At 42.4% G+C, this 9433-nt stretch overlaps 1 non-coding gene across 1 annotated transcript; it reads right to left on the bottom strand.

Moving 5' to 3' along the window:
* Positions 1 to 907: 907 nt before the first annotated feature.
* LOC116568445 lies at positions 908 to 1120 on the bottom strand. The gene has a single exon (XR_004276637.1). It is a non-coding gene; the product is annotated as a small nucleolar RNA U3 (small nucleolar RNA).
* Positions 1121 to 9433: the final 8313 nt, after the last annotated feature.

The following is a 9433-nucleotide window of genomic DNA, read 5'->3' as shown; positions in this document are numbered from 1 at the left end:
ATGGAGGAGGCCAGAAACTGACACACAACTTCTGTGGAAGCTGGCTAGATCCTGTATTTCCACATAACCACCCTCCCCATCCCTTTTTCTGGGTGCAGGGGGCTTCCAGTTTTTGAGGACCTTAGCCTTCTGTAGCTTCCTTTACCCTGGAAAGCTATTGTTCCTCATTATTGCAAACTCTGTCTTCATCTTATATTTTGGCTCTGAAGCACAGAGGTCAGTTTTGGACAGAATGGTTAGGCATCAGGAAGATCAATTAATACTGCAGCGAGTTACCATTACACCTCCACCCTGAGCCTAAAATTACAAAGACTGAAAACATATGTGGTAAGGATGAAAGGAACTGAACATTTCTTACACTTTTGGGAATGAAAAATGGTCCAACCCCTGAGAAATGCTGAGCCATAGGTAAACATGTACCAGTCATGTGAACAGCCATTCCTCTCCTAGGTGTTCAGACAGTATGTCCACACAACTCCCTGCACATGAGTATTCATCACAGCTTTCTTCACAATGGCTACACCCTGGAAACTACATAGATGTCCATCAGTAGCTGAATGTACAGACAAAATATATCCATATAGAGGAATACTACTAGCAAGAAAAATGAAATGTACATCTATGAAAATGCATTTCAGGGATGCCTGGGTGGCTCAGTTGGTTAAGCCGCTGCCTTCGGCTCAGGTCATGATCCCAGCGTCCTGGGATCGAGTCCCACATCGGGCTCCTTGCTTGGCAGGGAGCCTGCTTCTCCCTCTGCCTCTAGCCTGCCACTCTGTCTGCCTGTGCTTGCACTCTGTATCTCTCTCTCTCTCTAACAAATCAATAAAAGTCTTTAAAAAAAAAAAAGAAAGAAAATGCATTTCATTGTACTGTTTGTCTTTTTTAATTTTTATTTTGTGGGGAAAGCACTCAGACCATGTCTCTCTCTCTTACTCCTCCAAAGTAGGAGGAGAACAGTCACTGATGGCAGTTGGCAGTTGTGGAAACAATGGCTAAAGCCAGTTTCATGTTCACAAGAGAACACTGGGCCTCCTCCTCATGGTTTTGGGTACTGTACACGTTCAGAGCAACTTCTCTAGTAACAAACTATAGAAATGATCCCTGAAAGTATACTCTTAATTTTACATTTTAAAGTGATCAGTCTACTATACCTTAATTATACCTCTGTAACATTCATGGAATAATTACTCTATTTCTCCATACTACCAGTGAGCATTTAGAAAATAACATTTTTTAAAAGGAAATGAAATTCAACAAACAGAACAGAGATTCATTTCCACCAGCATTAAGTGCATAAGAACACATATAAAAAAGACCCCTGGAAACTATTGCTGTGATAAATTAAAGGCCATCTAAATAAATAGAGCAACATCTATCTCATTCATAGATTAGAAGACTCTGCATTGTTGGAATATCAGATCAGTTTGACTCTGACTCACATGGGAGAAGACACTTTGGGGGCAAATTTACAAGTTAATTCTAAAATGTATATGGAAATCAAAGTACTTAAAATAGCAAGACGACTTTGAAGACTTAAATTAGAGAAATGTACTAAATTTCAAAGCTCATCATATAGCCATGATAATTAAAGCACTACAGTATGGTGTAAGAAAACACAGTGTAAATATATGAATACAAGAGCGTAGAGTAAAAAATATCCCCATACACATATACAATTTTTTAACTTTTTTTTCAATTATTTTTAAGTAATCTCTACATCCAACATGGGGCTCAAACCCACAACTCCGAGATCAAATGTTTCTTGCTCCACCTATTGAGCCATTCAGGCACCCATCAATTATTTGATTTTTAAAATAAGGTCATTGGTACACTTCACCAGAATAATGAAAGACTTTCCCTAAAAGTAACTGGAATGAATGAACATCTACTTAAAAGTAAGTTAATATTAAAACCCACTTTGTACCATATATCAATGTTAACTGGAGATATGAAAGCAAAAGGGTTTTTTTAAGATTTTATTTATTTGTGAGAGAAAGAGAGAGAGAGCAAGCACAGGCAGGGAGAAAGGCAGGCAGTGGGAGAAGCATTCTTCCCGCTGAGCAGGGATCCCTATATGTGACTCGATCCCAGGACGCTGAGATCATGATCTGACCTGAAGGTAGATGCCCAACAGACTGAGCCACCCAGGTGCCCCAAAATATTGTTATTAAGCACAGTGTCTCACATCAATAGCCAGTGTTCACAACAAGATGCTCTTAGCATGTTAGGAAGAAATTTTTCAAATGAAAAAATTTAATCCTGGAGGGTTGGGGCAGAAATGAGGTCTAGGTAAAGGAAGCACCTGTATGGAAAGCTATAAGAGTGAATTGAAAAATGTGGGTGTGAGGTTTGGTGTAAAAGGGGACACTCCCCAAGACCTGGCTCCAGCCTCCCTAGCAAGGGGTCCTTGGGCCAGTCACAGGGGAATTGGGTCCTCTCTGTGCCTTAGTTTCTTCATCTGCAAACCAGGAAAAAGGGAAGCTTCCATTAACAAGTTGATTGTGAAGACTAAAAGTCCTAATATATATGAAACCATCAGTCTCAAGAACTGTAAGGGACATCCCTGATCTCAGGGAGTTTCCAAACTAACTAAACACCTGACTTTAATAAGTAGATTCCAGAGCCCACATAAGCCCACTGAGTCAGAATTGCTAGAAACCAGAACTACAAGGTAGCATTTGTACTAACTGTCTCAGGCTGTTCTGATATAACAATCAATTTATGAGTAGGAAACAGTGAGTCATATAACTTTCATCTAAAACAGCAAAGTAGGAATAGCAGAATGAGGATATTTTCAACGCAGTCTCTTTGACAGAGGAGAAAAGGTGAAGGACTTTCAAATGGAAGGAGACCTGGCCCATCTGAGCCCATTTTAACTTCCTCCAGTTGACTGCAGAGACACAAACCTTTGGAGACGTATGCCTCAGGTACCTGACAGTCCACCTTGAAAACTGTCCCAGCCCGAATTTCTCATTCAAACTTTCTTTTAAAGGAAGTGAAATTTTACCTTTTTTTCTTGTTGTTTGGACTGATTGTCTCAGTTTCTTGCCTTACAAAAATGAATCCTCTCTGTCATATTGCTATTATTTGAAACTCAAGCTTTACGGATAATCTCACCACCTAATAAGGAATCAGAAAGTTCCAACAAAATCCAAAGAAAACTGACAGAATGAGAGAAGATACTTGCAAATGTCTTATTAGATAAAGGGCTAGTAGCCAAAATCCATAAAGAACTTACCAAACTGAACACCCAAAGAACAAATAATCCAATCAAGAAATGGGCAGAAGACATGAACAGATATTTCTGTAAAGAAGACAACCAACTGGCCAACAAACACATGAAAAGATGCTAAACATCACTCAGCATCAGGAAAATACAAACCAAATCCTCAATGAGATACCACCTTACACCATCATTAGTGGTTAAAATGAACAAGTCAGGAAATGACAGGTGTTGGCAAGGATGTGGAGAAAGGGGAACCCTCTTACACTGTTAGTGGGAATGCAAGCTGGTGCTGTACTCTGGAAAACAGTATGGAACAAAAACTGAAAATAGGACTACCGAATGACCCAGCAATTGCACTCCTAGGTATTTACCCAAAAGATGCAAATGTAGTGATCCAAAGGGATACTTGCACACCTATGGTTATAGATGCAACTTCCAAAACAGTCAAACTATGGAAAAAGCCCAGATGTCCATCAACAGATGAATGGATAAAGAAGATGGGATATATATCCTTTTTAAATGGCTGCATAATATTTTATATATGTATATACATTTTTAATGACTGCATTATATATATAATATATATTATATATTATATATATTACGGAGCCATTAAAAAAAGGAATCTTGCCATTGGCAATAACGTAGATGCTAAACGAAATAAGTCAGTCAGAGAGAGACCATTATCATATGATCTCACTGCTACATGGAATTTTAATAAACAAAACAGAGGGTCATAGGGGAAGAGAGGAAAAAAATAATGAAGGTGATGCCAGAGAGGGAAATAAACCATAAGAAACTCTTCATCATAAGAAACCAACTGAGGGTTGCTGGACAGAAGTGGGTAGGGGATGGGGTAAGAGGGTGATAGACATTGGGGAGGATATGTGTTGTAATGAGCACTGTACATGAGTATTATATAAGACTGATGAATCAGAGACCTATACCCCTGAATCAAATAATACATTGTATGTTAACTAATTGAATTTAAATTTTAAAAAAGAATTTAAAAATTAAATTGAAAAAAAAAGAAAGAGAGAGCATTTGGGTACTCAATGAAAAAAAAAAATAGAAGAAGCCAGAAAGTTCAGGATAGTTCAGCCCAGTAGATCACAGTCACTGAGTCTTTAGACACCCCAAGTAAAGAGAAATTATCTTTTCCTGTCATTTGATGTCATGCCAACTTCAGTGAGGTGGGAAAGAAGATACCAGTTCCAAAGGACAGATAGGTCGTTCTTGCCTCCAGACCATCTCACATCCTGACACCAAAGACCATTTCAGGGAGCCTTTGGAGCAGACCAGCCATCATTAGAAATGGTTTAGTAGAATGATGAGGGGCTCTGCCAGCAAAGCAAAACCAGGTCACAAAAAGGTGGATTAAATGGGATAAATGCATGGTAAAGACAAAACATGTTTCTCTTACTATTCCCAAACAGAAAGCAAGAACTTATTTGCACTTCTACTGTTTCTTCTTGTCGCTCTTGGCCCGCAAGAACGACTCGGAGACTCACGTAGCAGCGAACCTTCTTCTTTAATCGCTTTTCTTCTTCTCCTCCCCTTACCCTCGGCGCATGCGTTTTTATACAGGCAGTGTTAACCAATCAAAATGCAGTGCTCATGCACCTCCCGCGAGAGTGGACCTAAATGAACAGCCAATCATATTCAGTCCCTTATGGCTCTTAGAGTAGGCCTCCTGTACTGGCTCCCGACATCTCCCCCTTTTTTATTTATTTATAATGGCTGAGATCGTGCCTGTCTTAGGTTGCCAATCCTCAGCACACATGCTTACCCGTCATCGGGTACTCTCCCTGGTCAAAGAGCCCCTGTCTTGGGTTGCTATGGTGTGGGATCAGTCTTACCCGTCTTTGACTACCGATCTAGCATACTTAGCCATATCTGGGGGGAGGTACCAGCTTCAAGAGCCATCATGGCTTGAACCATGAGGTGTTATTGTCGTTGATTGCAACGGACACGGCCACACACCCAACGTAACATTAGTATGTTAGCTGTGATTAAGAGAACAGCCATGGCACCAAGTCCGGCCCACTGTTTGAGGAACGAAACAGATTGCTGTAACATTTTTGTCCACTCACTAACAGGTGCAATAGTTACTTTGGTAGAATTTATGGATATAATTTGAGCTCGTAATTGCCTAGTTAAATTTTGAAATTGACGGTTCCAGGTACCATTAAGCATTCTTCCCAATTGTCGAGACAGATTGGCCACTACTGACAAGTTATTGTAAGCTACGGGAGTAACACAAAGTCCCGCCATATTATGTATACATCCTATCGACACAATTGACTCTAGGATATCAAGTTGTTCCTGTACAAAATCAACCCTTTGATTTACAATAAGGATCCCAGCATGCAAATGTCCGTTAATTTGTTCTTGCGTAGCCAATGCTTCAGCGACCATTCCTGTGACGTTGTTGAGCGCAGCTGCTGTCTGTACTGAGGTTGTCAACGCTACCGCGGCAGCAGTAGCAGCGGCGGCGGATGCTGCGATAGCTGCAATAATGGCTGCTGTTATTCCAAAGTCTCGTTTATGTCGAAGCAGCACCGGCAGGTTGTCGGGGTTCACAAGAGAGACTAGATGACGTCATCCATAGGATCCATGGGCTCCATGGTCACCAATCTCGTGAGCCTCTCTAGCACCCAGATGGGTGATGGCGCATCCTGTGGGAAAACACAAAGAGATCCTCGGTGCCATCGAAGCACCGGGTCTGGGCCTTTCCATAGGCCCGTAAGTATATCTTTCCATTTTACCATTGCTTGCATATGCTTTTGTTGCCCCCAGTGTCGCTCTGCTGCAGAGAGACCATCTTGATCTAGCGTTAAAAAATTTAAAATAAAATTTACAAGGTTTGTGAGGTCATTAGGTGTTGAGTAGCTCTCCCTTATTCCCCCTTTTTTTATTTTTTGTAGGGTAGTTTTCCATGTTAGGTGTGCTCGTTCTACAATTCCTTGACCTAGGGGATTATATGGTATGCCAGTGCTGTGTTGGATATTACAGCATGTTAGAAAATTTTTAAAGGTATTTGAGGTATAGGCCGGGGCATTATCTGTTTTCAGACTTTTAGGTATTCCCCAGCACGCAAAGCTGCGTAGGCAGTGGCTCATTACATTTTTTACATTTTCACCCCTTAAAGGGGTAGCCATGATGATTCCGGAGCAAGTATCGATGGTAAGGTGTAAGTATTGTTGTTGACCAAACGAGGGCACATGAGTTACATCCATTTGCCAAAGATGGTTGGGCATAAGGCCTTTAGGGTTTACACCCAAGGAAGGCGTCGGAAGATGAACACAACAGTTGCCACAGCTTTTTACAATGTCACGGGCCTCTGCTCTTGATATATTGAATCTTGTTTTTAGCGTTAATGAATTCACATGCCATTTCCTGTGATAATCTTTTGCTTCTTCTATTGCTCCACAGAATTCAAACCTTGCATTATTATCAGCTATTCTATTTCCAGATGCTACTGGTCCAGGTAGCTCAGAATGAGCCCTTACATGCCCAATATAAAAGAGGGCTGGCCTTGCCAGCACCGTTTCTTGGAGGTTTTTTAGTAGGGAGGCGATAGGTGATTGGCTTGCTGAAAAAATTGCTGTCTCTATCTGCCTAACGGCTAGTACTGCATACTTACTATCTGAATATATATTGATGTTTTGATTGTGAAACCTTTGTAGAACCAGCATAATGATTAATAGTTCTGTTCGCTGTGCCGATTCACCTGGTACTACCGCTGTTATGACTTTTCCTTCAACCACATAAGCGCCTGTTCCTTTCTTACTGGCATCAGTGAATATAGTGATGGCATTGGCCAAGGGCTCTGATTTGCAAATTTTTGGCCAGATAAGATGTGTATCTTTACAGAACTCAATAAATGGATGTGATGGATAATGATTGTCAAACGGTATGGGATAGGATGTCGCCAGGATGGACCACTCATCTATAGTGTTCACAAGGGTGGATAGCTGGCTCTTGTCATAGGGGACTATGCATGAGTCGGGTAGCTTCCCGAGAACTCGTATGCCAGTCTTGATAACCTTGCCTGCCGTTATTGCCACAGCAACGGGATAAGGGGTGATGATTCGGGCAAGACTATTATGTAAATACACCCACTGAAGAGGCCCACCTTGCCATAGTACTCCGGTGGGCGAACCTGGGGATGGTACAACAACTGCATAAATTGGTTTGTCTAGATCGCACCTATCTGCTGTAGTCGAAGCCAATCTTTCCTCAACCAATTGTAGTGCCTTTATAGCCTCGGGCGTGAACGCCCGTGGAGAGTCTAATTTGGAGTCTCCTGGCAAAATATCAAATAATGGTTTTAATTCTGCATTTGTCAGTTTCAGATAGGGACGAATCCAATTGATATCCCCCAGGAGTTTTTGGAAATCATTTAAGGTCTTTAAATGATCTCTGCGAATTTGAACCTTTTGAGGCTTTACTGTGGAGTCAGTGAGTTGTAGGCCCAGATAGTCCTTTAAATTTGCTGTTTGTATTTTCTCAGGAGCAACAATTAGCCCCCACATCGCTAACTGTTGCTGCAGAAAGGTGAATGCTGAGGTGAGAACCGATGTATTGCTATGACAGATTAGAATATCATCCATATAATGGTAGCAGCAAACATCTGAGAACTTATTCCGTACTGGCAAAAGAGCCTTGCCCACATAGAGCTGACACATAGTGGGACTATTAGCCATACCCTGAGGGAGCACTGTCCATTCATACCGTTGGTCAGGCTCGGAATGATTAACAGCTGGCAAGGTAAAAGCAAACCTCTTCATGTCGTCCGGATGGATCGGGATAGAGAAAAAGCAATCTTTAATATCTATAACAATAGAAGGCCAATCTCTGGGCAGGGCAGTAACAACGGGGAGGCCTAGCTGAACAGGCCCCATTATTTGCATCTGATCATTTATCTGTCTCAGATCATGTAATAATCTCCATTTGCCTGACTTTTTCTTTACCACAAATATAGGGGTGTTCCATGGGGATCTTGATTCACGTAAATGCCCTGCCTCAACTTGCTCTCTAACTAATTGTCTAGCAGCCCTCAGTTTTTCTGTAGTTAACAGCCACTGAGGCACCCACCGTGGAGTACTTTCCTTCCAATCTATTTTTATTGCCTCAGTGGCCGCTGGGGAAAACCCTGACCTCCCATGGGTGTTGGGTTAGGGGTCCCTTGTCCCTTGGGCCCGAGACCTCGGCCTGGAACATATCCCATGGCTTTCATCATGTTTCTTGCATTTTCACTATAATGATTCTCAGTAGTTAATACTATATTCATTTGCTCTAACACATCTCGTCTCCAAAGGGTTACAGGGAGAGAACAAACATATGGCTGAAAGACTCCTTTATGACCCTCATCATCTTCCCAATCTAAAGATGCTGCGCTGACATCTGGGCTGTGAGCAATTCCTAGTCCTCTTAATGTTTGATTGGCCTTGACAAGGGGCCATTGTTTTGGCCAATCAGCTAAATTTATAATACTTTTGTCTGCCCCTGTATCTAACAGCCCCCAGAAGGGTTTTCCTCTTATTTTTAAGACTGTCATGGGCCTGTTGCTCATATCCATAGTCAGACACATCAAATCATTTCCTCCAAGCCCTCCATCTCGCTACCTTCCTGTAGACTTATATTTGTCATGGTGGCTGGGCAGGATTAGGAGTTGAGCAATCCTATCCCCAGGGTTGATAATGGTGATGCCTCTTGGAGAGGAAACTAAAATTTTTACTTCCCCTGAAAAATCTGGGTCAATAACCCCTGGGTGGATAACGAGACCTCTAAGAGTGGTGGAACTTCTACCCAGAAGTAATCCCACAGTGCCTCTGGCGGGCCCCCATGGAAATCCGAGGGCACCACCTGCACACCCATTTCAGGGGTTAAGACCATTCGGGTGGTGGCACGCAGGTCAAGTCCTGCTGAGCCTGTGGTGGCTCTTCTGGGTCCGTAGGGGGAAACATCTGTCTCGCCTTCTGCGGCAGCGCCATGACCGCCCCGTACATTTGGTTCGGGCCCTGGGGGGAAAGGCCCTGCTTCCCGTTTTTTGAACTCCCCCAATTATTTGGTGGCAGCCGATTTCCGTCCATATCAGTGACTGAGCGGCAATCGCTAGCCCAGTGATTCCCCTTTCTACATCTGGGGCATAGCTGTGGTTTCGGTCCTCCATAACCTTTATTTGGATGCGCCTCTTCC

Source organism: Mustela erminea, chromosome 10, assembly GCF_009829155.1.
Source record: "Mustela erminea isolate mMusErm1 chromosome 10, mMusErm1.Pri, whole genome shotgun sequence".
NCBI lineage: Eukaryota > Metazoa > Chordata > Mammalia > Carnivora > Mustelidae > Mustela > Mustela erminea.
The sequence above is the reverse complement of the archived record's forward strand: the minus strand, read 5'-3'. Positions and strand labels throughout refer to the sequence as shown.